This window comes from Ipomoea triloba, chromosome 16 (assembly GCF_003576645.1).
Source record: "Ipomoea triloba cultivar NCNSP0323 chromosome 16, ASM357664v1".
NCBI classification, from domain to species: Eukaryota; Viridiplantae; Streptophyta; class Magnoliopsida; order Solanales; family Convolvulaceae; genus Ipomoea; species Ipomoea triloba.
The window spans coordinates 7,430,843-7,441,961 of record NC_044931.1 but is presented as its reverse complement, the minus strand read 5'-3'; the positions used below and the strand labels follow the sequence as shown (position 1 = coordinate 7,441,961).

At 51.7% G+C, this 11,119-nt stretch overlaps 43 non-coding genes across 43 annotated transcripts; all 43 read left to right on the top strand.

Annotated features, from left to right (window-relative positions):
- Positions 1–177: 177 nt before the first annotated feature.
- On the top strand, positions 178–296 carry LOC116008712. The gene has a single exon (XR_004096076.1). It is a non-coding gene; the product is annotated as a 5S ribosomal RNA (ribosomal RNA).
- Positions 297–433: 137 nt separating this feature from the next.
- On the top strand, positions 434–552 carry LOC116008700. Its single transcript, XR_004096065.1, has one exon. It is a non-coding gene; the product is annotated as a 5S ribosomal RNA (ribosomal RNA).
- A 137-nt stretch (positions 553–689) lies between these two features.
- On the top strand, positions 690–808 carry LOC116008689. Its single transcript, XR_004096055.1, has one exon. It is a non-coding gene; the product is annotated as a 5S ribosomal RNA (ribosomal RNA).
- Positions 809–945: 137 nt separating this feature from the next.
- LOC116008677 lies at positions 946–1,064 on the top strand. The gene has a single exon (XR_004096044.1). It is a non-coding gene; the product is annotated as a 5S ribosomal RNA (ribosomal RNA).
- A 137-nt stretch (positions 1,065–1,201) lies between these two features.
- LOC116008665 lies at positions 1,202–1,320 on the top strand. Its single transcript, XR_004096032.1, has one exon. It is a non-coding gene; the product is annotated as a 5S ribosomal RNA (ribosomal RNA).
- A 137-nt stretch (positions 1,321–1,457) lies between these two features.
- LOC116008653 lies at positions 1,458–1,576 on the top strand. The gene has a single exon (XR_004096021.1). It is a non-coding gene; the product is annotated as a 5S ribosomal RNA (ribosomal RNA).
- Positions 1,577–1,713: 137 nt separating this feature from the next.
- On the top strand, positions 1,714–1,832 carry LOC116008641. Its single transcript, XR_004096010.1, has one exon. It is a non-coding gene; the product is annotated as a 5S ribosomal RNA (ribosomal RNA).
- Positions 1,833–1,969: 137 nt separating this feature from the next.
- On the top strand, positions 1,970–2,088 carry LOC116008630. Its single transcript, XR_004096001.1, has one exon. It is a non-coding gene; the product is annotated as a 5S ribosomal RNA (ribosomal RNA).
- A 137-nt stretch (positions 2,089–2,225) lies between these two features.
- LOC116008618 lies at positions 2,226–2,344 on the top strand. Its single transcript, XR_004095990.1, has one exon. It is a non-coding gene; the product is annotated as a 5S ribosomal RNA (ribosomal RNA).
- Positions 2,345–2,481: 137 nt separating this feature from the next.
- Positions 2,482–2,600, top strand: LOC116008607. Its single transcript, XR_004095979.1, has one exon. It is a non-coding gene; the product is annotated as a 5S ribosomal RNA (ribosomal RNA).
- A 137-nt stretch (positions 2,601–2,737) lies between these two features.
- LOC116008595 lies at positions 2,738–2,856 on the top strand. The gene has a single exon (XR_004095968.1). It is a non-coding gene; the product is annotated as a 5S ribosomal RNA (ribosomal RNA).
- A 137-nt stretch (positions 2,857–2,993) lies between these two features.
- On the top strand, positions 2,994–3,112 carry LOC116008583. The gene has a single exon (XR_004095957.1). It is a non-coding gene; the product is annotated as a 5S ribosomal RNA (ribosomal RNA).
- Positions 3,113–3,249: 137 nt separating this feature from the next.
- LOC116008572 lies at positions 3,250–3,368 on the top strand. Its single transcript, XR_004095946.1, has one exon. It is a non-coding gene; the product is annotated as a 5S ribosomal RNA (ribosomal RNA).
- Positions 3,369–3,505: 137 nt separating this feature from the next.
- Positions 3,506–3,624, top strand: LOC116008560. The gene has a single exon (XR_004095935.1). It is a non-coding gene; the product is annotated as a 5S ribosomal RNA (ribosomal RNA).
- Positions 3,625–3,761: 137 nt separating this feature from the next.
- Positions 3,762–3,880, top strand: LOC116008548. Its single transcript, XR_004095923.1, has one exon. It is a non-coding gene; the product is annotated as a 5S ribosomal RNA (ribosomal RNA).
- A 137-nt stretch (positions 3,881–4,017) lies between these two features.
- Positions 4,018–4,136, top strand: LOC116008536. The gene has a single exon (XR_004095912.1). It is a non-coding gene; the product is annotated as a 5S ribosomal RNA (ribosomal RNA).
- A 137-nt stretch (positions 4,137–4,273) lies between these two features.
- Positions 4,274–4,392, top strand: LOC116008524. Its single transcript, XR_004095901.1, has one exon. It is a non-coding gene; the product is annotated as a 5S ribosomal RNA (ribosomal RNA).
- Positions 4,393–4,529: 137 nt separating this feature from the next.
- On the top strand, positions 4,530–4,648 carry LOC116008513. The gene has a single exon (XR_004095890.1). It is a non-coding gene; the product is annotated as a 5S ribosomal RNA (ribosomal RNA).
- A 137-nt stretch (positions 4,649–4,785) lies between these two features.
- On the top strand, positions 4,786–4,904 carry LOC116008501. The gene has a single exon (XR_004095879.1). It is a non-coding gene; the product is annotated as a 5S ribosomal RNA (ribosomal RNA).
- Positions 4,905–5,041: 137 nt separating this feature from the next.
- Positions 5,042–5,160, top strand: LOC116008489. The gene has a single exon (XR_004095868.1). It is a non-coding gene; the product is annotated as a 5S ribosomal RNA (ribosomal RNA).
- Positions 5,161–5,297: 137 nt separating this feature from the next.
- On the top strand, positions 5,298–5,416 carry LOC116008477. The gene has a single exon (XR_004095857.1). It is a non-coding gene; the product is annotated as a 5S ribosomal RNA (ribosomal RNA).
- A 137-nt stretch (positions 5,417–5,553) lies between these two features.
- Positions 5,554–5,672, top strand: LOC116008465. Its single transcript, XR_004095847.1, has one exon. It is a non-coding gene; the product is annotated as a 5S ribosomal RNA (ribosomal RNA).
- A 137-nt stretch (positions 5,673–5,809) lies between these two features.
- LOC116008454 lies at positions 5,810–5,928 on the top strand. The gene has a single exon (XR_004095836.1). It is a non-coding gene; the product is annotated as a 5S ribosomal RNA (ribosomal RNA).
- Positions 5,929–6,065: 137 nt separating this feature from the next.
- Positions 6,066–6,184, top strand: LOC116008442. Its single transcript, XR_004095825.1, has one exon. It is a non-coding gene; the product is annotated as a 5S ribosomal RNA (ribosomal RNA).
- Positions 6,185–6,321: 137 nt separating this feature from the next.
- On the top strand, positions 6,322–6,440 carry LOC116008429. Its single transcript, XR_004095813.1, has one exon. It is a non-coding gene; the product is annotated as a 5S ribosomal RNA (ribosomal RNA).
- Positions 6,441–6,577: 137 nt separating this feature from the next.
- Positions 6,578–6,696, top strand: LOC116008417. Its single transcript, XR_004095802.1, has one exon. It is a non-coding gene; the product is annotated as a 5S ribosomal RNA (ribosomal RNA).
- A 137-nt stretch (positions 6,697–6,833) lies between these two features.
- Positions 6,834–6,952, top strand: LOC116008406. The gene has a single exon (XR_004095791.1). It is a non-coding gene; the product is annotated as a 5S ribosomal RNA (ribosomal RNA).
- A 137-nt stretch (positions 6,953–7,089) lies between these two features.
- Positions 7,090–7,208, top strand: LOC116008394. Its single transcript, XR_004095780.1, has one exon. It is a non-coding gene; the product is annotated as a 5S ribosomal RNA (ribosomal RNA).
- A 137-nt stretch (positions 7,209–7,345) lies between these two features.
- On the top strand, positions 7,346–7,464 carry LOC116008382. The gene has a single exon (XR_004095769.1). It is a non-coding gene; the product is annotated as a 5S ribosomal RNA (ribosomal RNA).
- A 137-nt stretch (positions 7,465–7,601) lies between these two features.
- On the top strand, positions 7,602–7,720 carry LOC116008370. Its single transcript, XR_004095758.1, has one exon. It is a non-coding gene; the product is annotated as a 5S ribosomal RNA (ribosomal RNA).
- A 137-nt stretch (positions 7,721–7,857) lies between these two features.
- Positions 7,858–7,976, top strand: LOC116008359. Its single transcript, XR_004095747.1, has one exon. It is a non-coding gene; the product is annotated as a 5S ribosomal RNA (ribosomal RNA).
- A 137-nt stretch (positions 7,977–8,113) lies between these two features.
- LOC116008348 lies at positions 8,114–8,232 on the top strand. The gene has a single exon (XR_004095736.1). It is a non-coding gene; the product is annotated as a 5S ribosomal RNA (ribosomal RNA).
- Positions 8,233–8,369: 137 nt separating this feature from the next.
- LOC116008336 lies at positions 8,370–8,488 on the top strand. The gene has a single exon (XR_004095725.1). It is a non-coding gene; the product is annotated as a 5S ribosomal RNA (ribosomal RNA).
- Positions 8,489–8,625: 137 nt separating this feature from the next.
- On the top strand, positions 8,626–8,744 carry LOC116008324. Its single transcript, XR_004095714.1, has one exon. It is a non-coding gene; the product is annotated as a 5S ribosomal RNA (ribosomal RNA).
- A 137-nt stretch (positions 8,745–8,881) lies between these two features.
- Positions 8,882–9,000, top strand: LOC116008311. The gene has a single exon (XR_004095702.1). It is a non-coding gene; the product is annotated as a 5S ribosomal RNA (ribosomal RNA).
- A 137-nt stretch (positions 9,001–9,137) lies between these two features.
- On the top strand, positions 9,138–9,256 carry LOC116008299. Its single transcript, XR_004095691.1, has one exon. It is a non-coding gene; the product is annotated as a 5S ribosomal RNA (ribosomal RNA).
- A 137-nt stretch (positions 9,257–9,393) lies between these two features.
- On the top strand, positions 9,394–9,512 carry LOC116008287. The gene has a single exon (XR_004095680.1). It is a non-coding gene; the product is annotated as a 5S ribosomal RNA (ribosomal RNA).
- Positions 9,513–9,649: 137 nt separating this feature from the next.
- On the top strand, positions 9,650–9,768 carry LOC116008276. The gene has a single exon (XR_004095669.1). It is a non-coding gene; the product is annotated as a 5S ribosomal RNA (ribosomal RNA).
- Positions 9,769–9,905: 137 nt separating this feature from the next.
- LOC116008264 lies at positions 9,906–10,024 on the top strand. The gene has a single exon (XR_004095658.1). It is a non-coding gene; the product is annotated as a 5S ribosomal RNA (ribosomal RNA).
- A 137-nt stretch (positions 10,025–10,161) lies between these two features.
- On the top strand, positions 10,162–10,280 carry LOC116008346. Its single transcript, XR_004095735.1, has one exon. It is a non-coding gene; the product is annotated as a 5S ribosomal RNA (ribosomal RNA).
- A 137-nt stretch (positions 10,281–10,417) lies between these two features.
- On the top strand, positions 10,418–10,536 carry LOC116008780. Its single transcript, XR_004096138.1, has one exon. It is a non-coding gene; the product is annotated as a 5S ribosomal RNA (ribosomal RNA).
- A 137-nt stretch (positions 10,537–10,673) lies between these two features.
- LOC116008709 lies at positions 10,674–10,791 on the top strand. Its single transcript, XR_004096073.1, has one exon. It is a non-coding gene; the product is annotated as a 5S ribosomal RNA (ribosomal RNA).
- A 137-nt stretch (positions 10,792–10,928) lies between these two features.
- LOC116008843 lies at positions 10,929–11,047 on the top strand. Its single transcript, XR_004096195.1, has one exon. It is a non-coding gene; the product is annotated as a 5S ribosomal RNA (ribosomal RNA).
- Positions 11,048–11,119: the final 72 nt, after the last annotated feature.

The following is an 11,119-nucleotide window of genomic DNA, read 5'->3' as shown; positions in this document are numbered from 1 at the left end:
ATCATACCAGCACTAATGCACCGGATCCCATCAGAACTCCGAAGTCAAGCTAATTTTTCTTTTAAACCACTGGACCGCTCGCTAAGGATACAATATACTTTTAAACCGCTAAACCGCTAAGCGAGAGAAGTTGCGCGGAGAGAGAGGGTCAAGTACATTTTGCGCGCAGTACGTGACGGATGCGATCATACCAGCACTAATGCACCGGATCCCATCAGAACTCCGAAGTTAAGCGTGCTTGGGCGAGAGTAGTACTAGGATGGGTGACCCCCTGGGAAGTCCTCGTGTTGCATCCCCCACCCTCTTTTTAATCTTTCTTTTAAACCGCTGGACCGCTCGCTAAGGGTACTATCCTTTTAAACCGCTAAACCGCTAAGCGAGAGAAGTTGCGCGGAGAGAGAGGGTCAAGTACATTTTGCGCGCAGTACGTGACGGATGCGATCATACCAGCACTAATGCACCGGATCCCATCAGAACTCCGAAGTTAAGCGTGCTTGGGCGAGAGTAGTACTAGGATGGGTGACCCCCTGGGAAGTCCTCGTGTTGCATCCCCCACCCTCTTTTTAATCTTTCTTTTAAACCGCTGGACCGCTCGCTAAGGGTACTATCCTTTTAAACCGCTAAACCGCTAAGCGAGAGAAGTTGCGCGGAGAGAGAGGGTCAAGTACATTTTGCGCGCAGTACGTGACGGATGCGATCATACCAGCACTAATGCACCGGATCCCATCAGAACTCCGAAGTTAAGCGTGCTTGGGCGAGAGTAGTACTAGGATGGGTGACCCCCTGGGAAGTCCTCGTGTTGCATCCCCCACCCTCTTTTTAATCTTTCTTTTAAACCGCTGGACCGCTCGCTAAGGGTACTATCCTTTTAAACCGCTAAACCGCTAAGCGAGAGAAGTTGCGCGGAGAGAGAGGGTCAAGTACATTTTGCGCGCAGTACGTGACGGATGCGATCATACCAGCACTAATGCACCGGATCCCATCAGAACTCCGAAGTTAAGCGTGCTTGGGCGAGAGTAGTACTAGGATGGGTGACCCCCTGGGAAGTCCTCGTGTTGCATCCCCCACCCTCTTTTTAATCTTTCTTTTAAACCGCTGGACCGCTCGCTAAGGGTACTATCCTTTTAAACCGCTAAACCGCTAAGCGAGAGAAGTTGCGCGGAGAGAGAGGGTCAAGTACATTTTGCGCGCAGTACGTGACGGATGCGATCATACCAGCACTAATGCACCGGATCCCATCAGAACTCCGAAGTTAAGCGTGCTTGGGCGAGAGTAGTACTAGGATGGGTGACCCCCTGGGAAGTCCTCGTGTTGCATCCCCCACCCTCTTTTTAATCTTTCTTTTAAACCGCTGGACCGCTCGCTAAGGGTACTATCCTTTTAAACCGCTAAACCGCTAAGCGAGAGAAGTTGCGCGGAGAGAGAGGGTCAAGTACATTTTGCGCGCAGTACGTGACGGATGCGATCATACCAGCACTAATGCACCGGATCCCATCAGAACTCCGAAGTTAAGCGTGCTTGGGCGAGAGTAGTACTAGGATGGGTGACCCCCTGGGAAGTCCTCGTGTTGCATCCCCCACCCTCTTTTTAATCTTTCTTTTAAACCGCTGGACCGCTCGCTAAGGGTACTATCCTTTTAAACCGCTAAACCGCTAAGCGAGAGAAGTTGCGCGGAGAGAGAGGGTCAAGTACATTTTGCGCGCAGTACGTGACGGATGCGATCATACCAGCACTAATGCACCGGATCCCATCAGAACTCCGAAGTTAAGCGTGCTTGGGCGAGAGTAGTACTAGGATGGGTGACCCCCTGGGAAGTCCTCGTGTTGCATCCCCCACCCTCTTTTTAATCTTTCTTTTAAACCGCTGGACCGCTCGCTAAGGGTACTATCCTTTTAAACCGCTAAACCGCTAAGCGAGAGAAGTTGCGCGGAGAGAGAGGGTCAAGTACATTTTGCGCGCAGTACGTGACGGATGCGATCATACCAGCACTAATGCACCGGATCCCATCAGAACTCCGAAGTTAAGCGTGCTTGGGCGAGAGTAGTACTAGGATGGGTGACCCCCTGGGAAGTCCTCGTGTTGCATCCCCCACCCTCTTTTTAATCTTTCTTTTAAACCGCTGGACCGCTCGCTAAGGGTACTATCCTTTTAAACCGCTAAACCGCTAAGCGAGAGAAGTTGCGCGGAGAGAGAGGGTCAAGTACATTTTGCGCGCAGTACGTGACGGATGCGATCATACCAGCACTAATGCACCGGATCCCATCAGAACTCCGAAGTTAAGCGTGCTTGGGCGAGAGTAGTACTAGGATGGGTGACCCCCTGGGAAGTCCTCGTGTTGCATCCCCCACCCTCTTTTTAATCTTTCTTTTAAACCGCTGGACCGCTCGCTAAGGGTACTATCCTTTTAAACCGCTAAACCGCTAAGCGAGAGAAGTTGCGCGGAGAGAGAGGGTCAAGTACATTTTGCGCGCAGTACGTGACGGATGCGATCATACCAGCACTAATGCACCGGATCCCATCAGAACTCCGAAGTTAAGCGTGCTTGGGCGAGAGTAGTACTAGGATGGGTGACCCCCTGGGAAGTCCTCGTGTTGCATCCCCCACCCTCTTTTTAATCTTTCTTTTAAACCGCTGGACCGCTCGCTAAGGGTACTATCCTTTTAAACCGCTAAACCGCTAAGCGAGAGAAGTTGCGCGGAGAGAGAGGGTCAAGTACATTTTGCGCGCAGTACGTGACGGATGCGATCATACCAGCACTAATGCACCGGATCCCATCAGAACTCCGAAGTTAAGCGTGCTTGGGCGAGAGTAGTACTAGGATGGGTGACCCCCTGGGAAGTCCTCGTGTTGCATCCCCCACCCTCTTTTTAATCTTTCTTTTAAACCGCTGGACCGCTCGCTAAGGGTACTATCCTTTTAAACCGCTAAACCGCTAAGCGAGAGAAGTTGCGCGGAGAGAGAGGGTCAAGTACATTTTGCGCGCAGTACGTGACGGATGCGATCATACCAGCACTAATGCACCGGATCCCATCAGAACTCCGAAGTTAAGCGTGCTTGGGCGAGAGTAGTACTAGGATGGGTGACCCCCTGGGAAGTCCTCGTGTTGCATCCCCCACCCTCTTTTTAATCTTTCTTTTAAACCGCTGGACCGCTCGCTAAGGGTACTATCCTTTTAAACCGCTAAACCGCTAAGCGAGAGAAGTTGCGCGGAGAGAGAGGGTCAAGTACATTTTGCGCGCAGTACGTGACGGATGCGATCATACCAGCACTAATGCACCGGATCCCATCAGAACTCCGAAGTTAAGCGTGCTTGGGCGAGAGTAGTACTAGGATGGGTGACCCCCTGGGAAGTCCTCGTGTTGCATCCCCCACCCTCTTTTTAATCTTTCTTTTAAACCGCTGGACCGCTCGCTAAGGGTACTATCCTTTTAAACCGCTAAACCGCTAAGCGAGAGAAGTTGCGCGGAGAGAGAGGGTCAAGTACATTTTGCGCGCAGTACGTGACGGATGCGATCATACCAGCACTAATGCACCGGATCCCATCAGAACTCCGAAGTTAAGCGTGCTTGGGCGAGAGTAGTACTAGGATGGGTGACCCCCTGGGAAGTCCTCGTGTTGCATCCCCCACCCTCTTTTTAATCTTTCTTTTAAACCGCTGGACCGCTCGCTAAGGGTACTATCCTTTTAAACCGCTAAACCGCTAAGCGAGAGAAGTTGCGCGGAGAGAGAGGGTCAAGTACATTTTGCGCGCAGTACGTGACGGATGCGATCATACCAGCACTAATGCACCGGATCCCATCAGAACTCCGAAGTTAAGCGTGCTTGGGCGAGAGTAGTACTAGGATGGGTGACCCCCTGGGAAGTCCTCGTGTTGCATCCCCCACCCTCTTTTTAATCTTTCTTTTAAACCGCTGGACCGCTCGCTAAGGGTACTATCCTTTTAAACCGCTAAACCGCTAAGCGAGAGAAGTTGCGCGGAGAGAGAGGGTCAAGTACATTTTGCGCGCAGTACGTGACGGATGCGATCATACCAGCACTAATGCACCGGATCCCATCAGAACTCCGAAGTTAAGCGTGCTTGGGCGAGAGTAGTACTAGGATGGGTGACCCCCTGGGAAGTCCTCGTGTTGCATCCCCCACCCTCTTTTTAATCTTTCTTTTAAACCGCTGGACCGCTCGCTAAGGGTACTATCCTTTTAAACCGCTAAACCGCTAAGCGAGAGAAGTTGCGCGGAGAGAGAGGGTCAAGTACATTTTGCGCGCAGTACGTGACGGATGCGATCATACCAGCACTAATGCACCGGATCCCATCAGAACTCCGAAGTTAAGCGTGCTTGGGCGAGAGTAGTACTAGGATGGGTGACCCCCTGGGAAGTCCTCGTGTTGCATCCCCCACCCTCTTTTTAATCTTTCTTTTAAACCGCTGGACCGCTCGCTAAGGGTACTATCCTTTTAAACCGCTAAACCGCTAAGCGAGAGAAGTTGCGCGGAGAGAGAGGGTCAAGTACATTTTGCGCGCAGTACGTGACGGATGCGATCATACCAGCACTAATGCACCGGATCCCATCAGAACTCCGAAGTTAAGCGTGCTTGGGCGAGAGTAGTACTAGGATGGGTGACCCCCTGGGAAGTCCTCGTGTTGCATCCCCCACCCTCTTTTTAATCTTTCTTTTAAACCGCTGGACCGCTCGCTAAGGGTACTATCCTTTTAAACCGCTAAACCGCTAAGCGAGAGAAGTTGCGCGGAGAGAGAGGGTCAAGTACATTTTGCGCGCAGTACGTGACGGATGCGATCATACCAGCACTAATGCACCGGATCCCATCAGAACTCCGAAGTTAAGCGTGCTTGGGCGAGAGTAGTACTAGGATGGGTGACCCCCTGGGAAGTCCTCGTGTTGCATCCCCCACCCTCTTTTTAATCTTTCTTTTAAACCGCTGGACCGCTCGCTAAGGGTACTATCCTTTTAAACCGCTAAACCGCTAAGCGAGAGAAGTTGCGCGGAGAGAGAGGGTCAAGTACATTTTGCGCGCAGTACGTGACGGATGCGATCATACCAGCACTAATGCACCGGATCCCATCAGAACTCCGAAGTTAAGCGTGCTTGGGCGAGAGTAGTACTAGGATGGGTGACCCCCTGGGAAGTCCTCGTGTTGCATCCCCCACCCTCTTTTTAATCTTTCTTTTAAACCGCTGGACCGCTCGCTAAGGGTACTATCCTTTTAAACCGCTAAACCGCTAAGCGAGAGAAGTTGCGCGGAGAGAGAGGGTCAAGTACATTTTGCGCGCAGTACGTGACGGATGCGATCATACCAGCACTAATGCACCGGATCCCATCAGAACTCCGAAGTTAAGCGTGCTTGGGCGAGAGTAGTACTAGGATGGGTGACCCCCTGGGAAGTCCTCGTGTTGCATCCCCCACCCTCTTTTTAATCTTTCTTTTAAACCGCTGGACCGCTCGCTAAGGGTACTATCCTTTTAAACCGCTAAACCGCTAAGCGAGAGAAGTTGCGCGGAGAGAGAGGGTCAAGTACATTTTGCGCGCAGTACGTGACGGATGCGATCATACCAGCACTAATGCACCGGATCCCATCAGAACTCCGAAGTTAAGCGTGCTTGGGCGAGAGTAGTACTAGGATGGGTGACCCCCTGGGAAGTCCTCGTGTTGCATCCCCCACCCTCTTTTTAATCTTTCTTTTAAACCGCTGGACCGCTCGCTAAGGGTACTATCCTTTTAAACCGCTAAACCGCTAAGCGAGAGAAGTTGCGCGGAGAGAGAGGGTCAAGTACATTTTGCGCGCAGTACGTGACGGATGCGATCATACCAGCACTAATGCACCGGATCCCATCAGAACTCCGAAGTTAAGCGTGCTTGGGCGAGAGTAGTACTAGGATGGGTGACCCCCTGGGAAGTCCTCGTGTTGCATCCCCCACCCTCTTTTTAATCTTTCTTTTAAACCGCTGGACCGCTCGCTAAGGGTACTATCCTTTTAAACCGCTAAACCGCTAAGCGAGAGAAGTTGCGCGGAGAGAGAGGGTCAAGTACATTTTGCGCGCAGTACGTGACGGATGCGATCATACCAGCACTAATGCACCGGATCCCATCAGAACTCCGAAGTTAAGCGTGCTTGGGCGAGAGTAGTACTAGGATGGGTGACCCCCTGGGAAGTCCTCGTGTTGCATCCCCCACCCTCTTTTTAATCTTTCTTTTAAACCGCTGGACCGCTCGCTAAGGGTACTATCCTTTTAAACCGCTAAACCGCTAAGCGAGAGAAGTTGCGCGGAGAGAGAGGGTCAAGTACATTTTGCGCGCAGTACGTGACGGATGCGATCATACCAGCACTAATGCACCGGATCCCATCAGAACTCCGAAGTTAAGCGTGCTTGGGCGAGAGTAGTACTAGGATGGGTGACCCCCTGGGAAGTCCTCGTGTTGCATCCCCCACCCTCTTTTTAATCTTTCTTTTAAACCGCTGGACCGCTCGCTAAGGGTACTATCCTTTTAAACCGCTAAACCGCTAAGCGAGAGAAGTTGCGCGGAGAGAGAGGGTCAAGTACATTTTGCGCGCAGTACGTGACGGATGCGATCATACCAGCACTAATGCACCGGATCCCATCAGAACTCCGAAGTTAAGCGTGCTTGGGCGAGAGTAGTACTAGGATGGGTGACCCCCTGGGAAGTCCTCGTGTTGCATCCCCCACCCTCTTTTTAATCTTTCTTTTAAACCGCTGGACCGCTCGCTAAGGGTACTATCCTTTTAAACCGCTAAACCGCTAAGCGAGAGAAGTTGCGCGGAGAGAGAGGGTCAAGTACATTTTGCGCGCAGTACGTGACGGATGCGATCATACCAGCACTAATGCACCGGATCCCATCAGAACTCCGAAGTTAAGCGTGCTTGGGCGAGAGTAGTACTAGGATGGGTGACCCCCTGGGAAGTCCTCGTGTTGCATCCCCCACCCTCTTTTTAATCTTTCTTTTAAACCGCTGGACCGCTCGCTAAGGGTACTATCCTTTTAAACCGCTAAACCGCTAAGCGAGAGAAGTTGCGCGGAGAGAGAGGGTCAAGTACATTTTGCGCGCAGTACGTGACGGATGCGATCATACCAGCACTAATGCACCGGATCCCATCAGAACTCCGAAGTTAAGCGTGCTTGGGCGAGAGTAGTACTAGGATGGGTGACCCCCTGGGAAGTCCTCGTGTTGCATCCCCCACCCTCTTTTTAATCTTTCTTTTAAACCGCTGGACCGCTCGCTAAGGGTACTATCCTTTTAAACCGCTAAACCGCTAAGCGAGAGAAGTTGCGCGGAGAGAGAGGGTCAAGTACATTTTGCGCGCAGTACGTGACGGATGCGATCATACCAGCACTAATGCACCGGATCCCATCAGAACTCCGAAGTTAAGCGTGCTTGGGCGAGAGTAGTACTAGGATGGGTGACCCCCTGGGAAGTCCTCGTGTTGCATCCCCCACCCTCTTTTTAATCTTTCTTTTAAACCGCTGGACCGCTCGCTAAGGGTACTATCCTTTTAAACCGCTAAACCGCTAAGCGAGAGAAGTTGCGCGGAGAGAGAGGGTCAAGTACATTTTGCGCGCAGTACGTGACGGATGCGATCATACCAGCACTAATGCACCGGATCCCATCAGAACTCCGAAGTTAAGCGTGCTTGGGCGAGAGTAGTACTAGGATGGGTGACCCCCTGGGAAGTCCTCGTGTTGCATCCCCCACCCTCTTTTTAATCTTTCTTTTAAACCGCTGGACCGCTCGCTAAGGGTACTATCCTTTTAAACCGCTAAACCGCTAAGCGAGAGAAGTTGCGCGGAGAGAGAGGGTCAAGTACATTTTGCGCGCAGTACGTGACGGATGCGATCATACCAGCACTAATGCACCGGATCCCATCAGAACTCCGAAGTTAAGCGTGCTTGGGCGAGAGTAGTACTAGGATGGGTGACCCCCTGGGAAGTCCTCGTGTTGCATCCCCCACCCTCTTTTTAATCTTTCTTTTAAACCGCTGGACCGCTCGCTAAGGGTACTATCCTTTTAAACCGCTAAACCGCTAAGCGAGAGAAGTTGCGCGGAGAGAGAGGGTCAAGTACATTTTGCGCGCAGTACGTGACGGATGCGATCATACCAGCACTAATGCACCGGATCCCATCAGAACTCCGAAGTTAAGCGTGCTTGGGCGAGAGTAGTACTAGGATGGGTGACCCCCTGGGAAGTCCTCGTGTTGCATCCCCCACCCTCTTTTTAATCTTTCTTTTAAACCGCTGGACCGCTCGCTAAGGGTACTATCCTTTTAAACCGCTAAACCGCTAAGCGAGAGAAGTTGCGCGGAGAGAGAGGGTCAAGTACATTTTGCGCGCAGTACGTGACGGATGCGATCATACCAGCACTAATGCACCGGATCCCATCAGAACTCCGAAGTTAAGCGTGCTTGGGCGAGAGTAGTACTAGGATGGGTGACCCCCTGGGAAGTCCTCGTGTTGCATCCCCCACCCTCTTTTTAATCTTTCTTTTAAACCGCTGGACCGCTCGCTAAGGGTACTATCCTTTTAAACCGCTAAACCGCTAAGCGAGAGAAGTTGCGCGGAGAGAGAGGGTCAAGTACATTTTGCGCGCAGTACGTGACGGATGCGATCATACCAGCACTAATGCACCGGATCCCATCAGAACTCCGAAGTTAAGCGTGCTTGGGCGAGAGTAGTACTAGGATGGGTGACCCCCTGGGAAGTCCTCGTGTTGCATCCCCCACCCTCTTTTTAATCTTTCTTTTAAACCGCTGGACCGCTCGCTAAGGGTACTATCCTTTTAAACCGCTAAACCGCTAAGCGAGAGAAGTTGCGCGGAGAGAGAGGGTCAAGTACATTTTGCGCGCAGTACGTGACGGATGCGATCATACCAGCACTAATGCACCGGATCCCATCAGAACTCCGAAGTTAAGCGTGCTTGGGCGAGAGTAGTACTAGGATGGGTGACCCCCTGGGAAGTCCTCGTGTTGCATCCCCCACCCTCTTTTTAATCTTTCTTTTAAACCGCTGGACCGCTCGCTAAGGGTACTATCCTTTTAAACCGCTAAACCGCTAAGCGAGAGAAGTTGCGCGGAGAGAGAGGGTCAAGTACATTTTGCGCGCAGTACGTGACGGATGCGATCATACCAGCACTAATGCACCGGATCCCATCAGAACTCCGAAGTTAAGCGTGCTTGGGCGAGAGTAGTACTAGGATGGGTGACCCCCTGGGAAGTCCTCGTGTTGCATCCCCCACCCTCTTTTTAATCTTTCTTTTAAACCGCTGGACCGCTCGCTAAGGGTACTATCCTTTTAAACCGCTAAACCGCTAAGCGAGAGAAGTTGCGCGGAGAGAGAGGGTCAAGTACATTTTGCGCGCAGTACGTGACGGATGCGATCATACCAGCACTAATGCACCGGATCCCATCAGAACTCCGAAGTTAAGCGTGCTTGGGCGAGAGTAGTACTAGGATGGGTGACCCCCTGGGAAGTCCTCGTGTTGCATCCCCCACCCTCTTTTTAATCTTTCTTTTAAACCGCTGGACCGCTCGCTAAGGGTACTATCCTTTTAAACCGCTAAACCGCTAAGCGAGAGAAGTTGCGCGGAGAGAGAGGGTCAAGTACATTTTGCGCGCAGTACGTGACGGATGCGATCATACCAGCACTAATGCACCGGATCCCATCAGAACTCCGAAGTTAAGCGTGCTTGGGCGAGAGTAGTACTAGGATGGGTGACCCCCTGGGAAGTCCTCGTGTTGCATCCCCCACCCTCTTTTTAATCTTTCTTTTAAACCGCTGGACCGCTCGCTAAGGGTACTATCCTTTTAAACCGCTAAACCGCTAAGCGAGAGAAGTTGCGCGGAGAGAGAGGGTCAAGTACATTTTGCGCGCAGTACATGACGGATGCGATCATACCAGCACTAATGCACCGGATCCCATCAGAACTCCGAAGTTAAGCGTGCTTGGGCGAGAGTAGTACTAGGATGGGTGACCCCCTGGGAAGTCCTCGTGTTGCATCCCCCACCCTCTTTTTAATCTTTCTTTTAAACCGCTGGACCGCTCGCTAAGGGTACTATCCTTTTAAACCGCTAAACCGCTAAGCGAGAGAAGTTGCGCGGAGAGAGAGGGTCAAGTACATATTGCGCGCAGTACATGACGGATGCGATCATACCAGCAAAAATGCACCGGATCCCATCAGAACTCCGAAGCTAAGCGTGCTTGGGCGAGAGTAGTACTAGGATGGGTGACCCCCTGGGAAGTCCTCGTGTTGCATCCCCCACCCTCTTTTTAATTTTTCTTTTAAACCGCTGGACCGCTCGCTAAGGGTACTATCCTTTTACACCGCTAAACCGCTAAGCGGGAGAAGTTGCGCGGAGAGAGATGGTCAAGTACATTTTGCGCGCAGTACATGACGGATGCGATCATACCAACACTAATGCACCGGATCCCATTAGAACTCTGAAGCTAAGCGTGCTTGGGCGAGAGTAGTATTAGGATGGGTGACCCCCTGGGAAGTCCTCGTGTTGCATCACCCACCCTCTTTTTAATTTTTCTTTTAAACCGCTGGACCGCTCGCTAAGGGTACTATCCTTTAAGACCGCTAAACCGTTAAGCGAGAGAAGTTGCGCGGAGAGAGAGGGTCAAGTACATTTTGCGCGCAGTACATGACGGATGCAAACATACCAGCACTAATGCACCGGATCCCATCAGAACTCCGAAGTGAAACGTGCTTGGGCGAGAGTAGTACTAGGATGGTGACCCCCTGGGAAGTCCTCGTGTTGCATCCCCCACCCTCTTTTTAATTTTTCTTTTAAACCGCTGGACCGCTCGCTAAGGGTACTATCCTTTTAAACCGCTAAACCGCTAAGCGAGAGAAGTTGCGCGGAGATAGATGGTCAAGTACATTTTCCGCGCAGTACATGACGGATGCGATCATACCAACACTAATGCATCGGATCCCATTAGAACTCTGAAGCTAAGCGTGCTTGGGCGAGAGTAGTATTAGGATGGGTGACCCCCTGGGAAGTCCTCGTGTTGCTTCCCCCACCTTCTTTTTAATTTTTCTTTTAAACCGCTGGACCGCTCGCTAAGGGTACTATCCTTTTAAACCGCTAA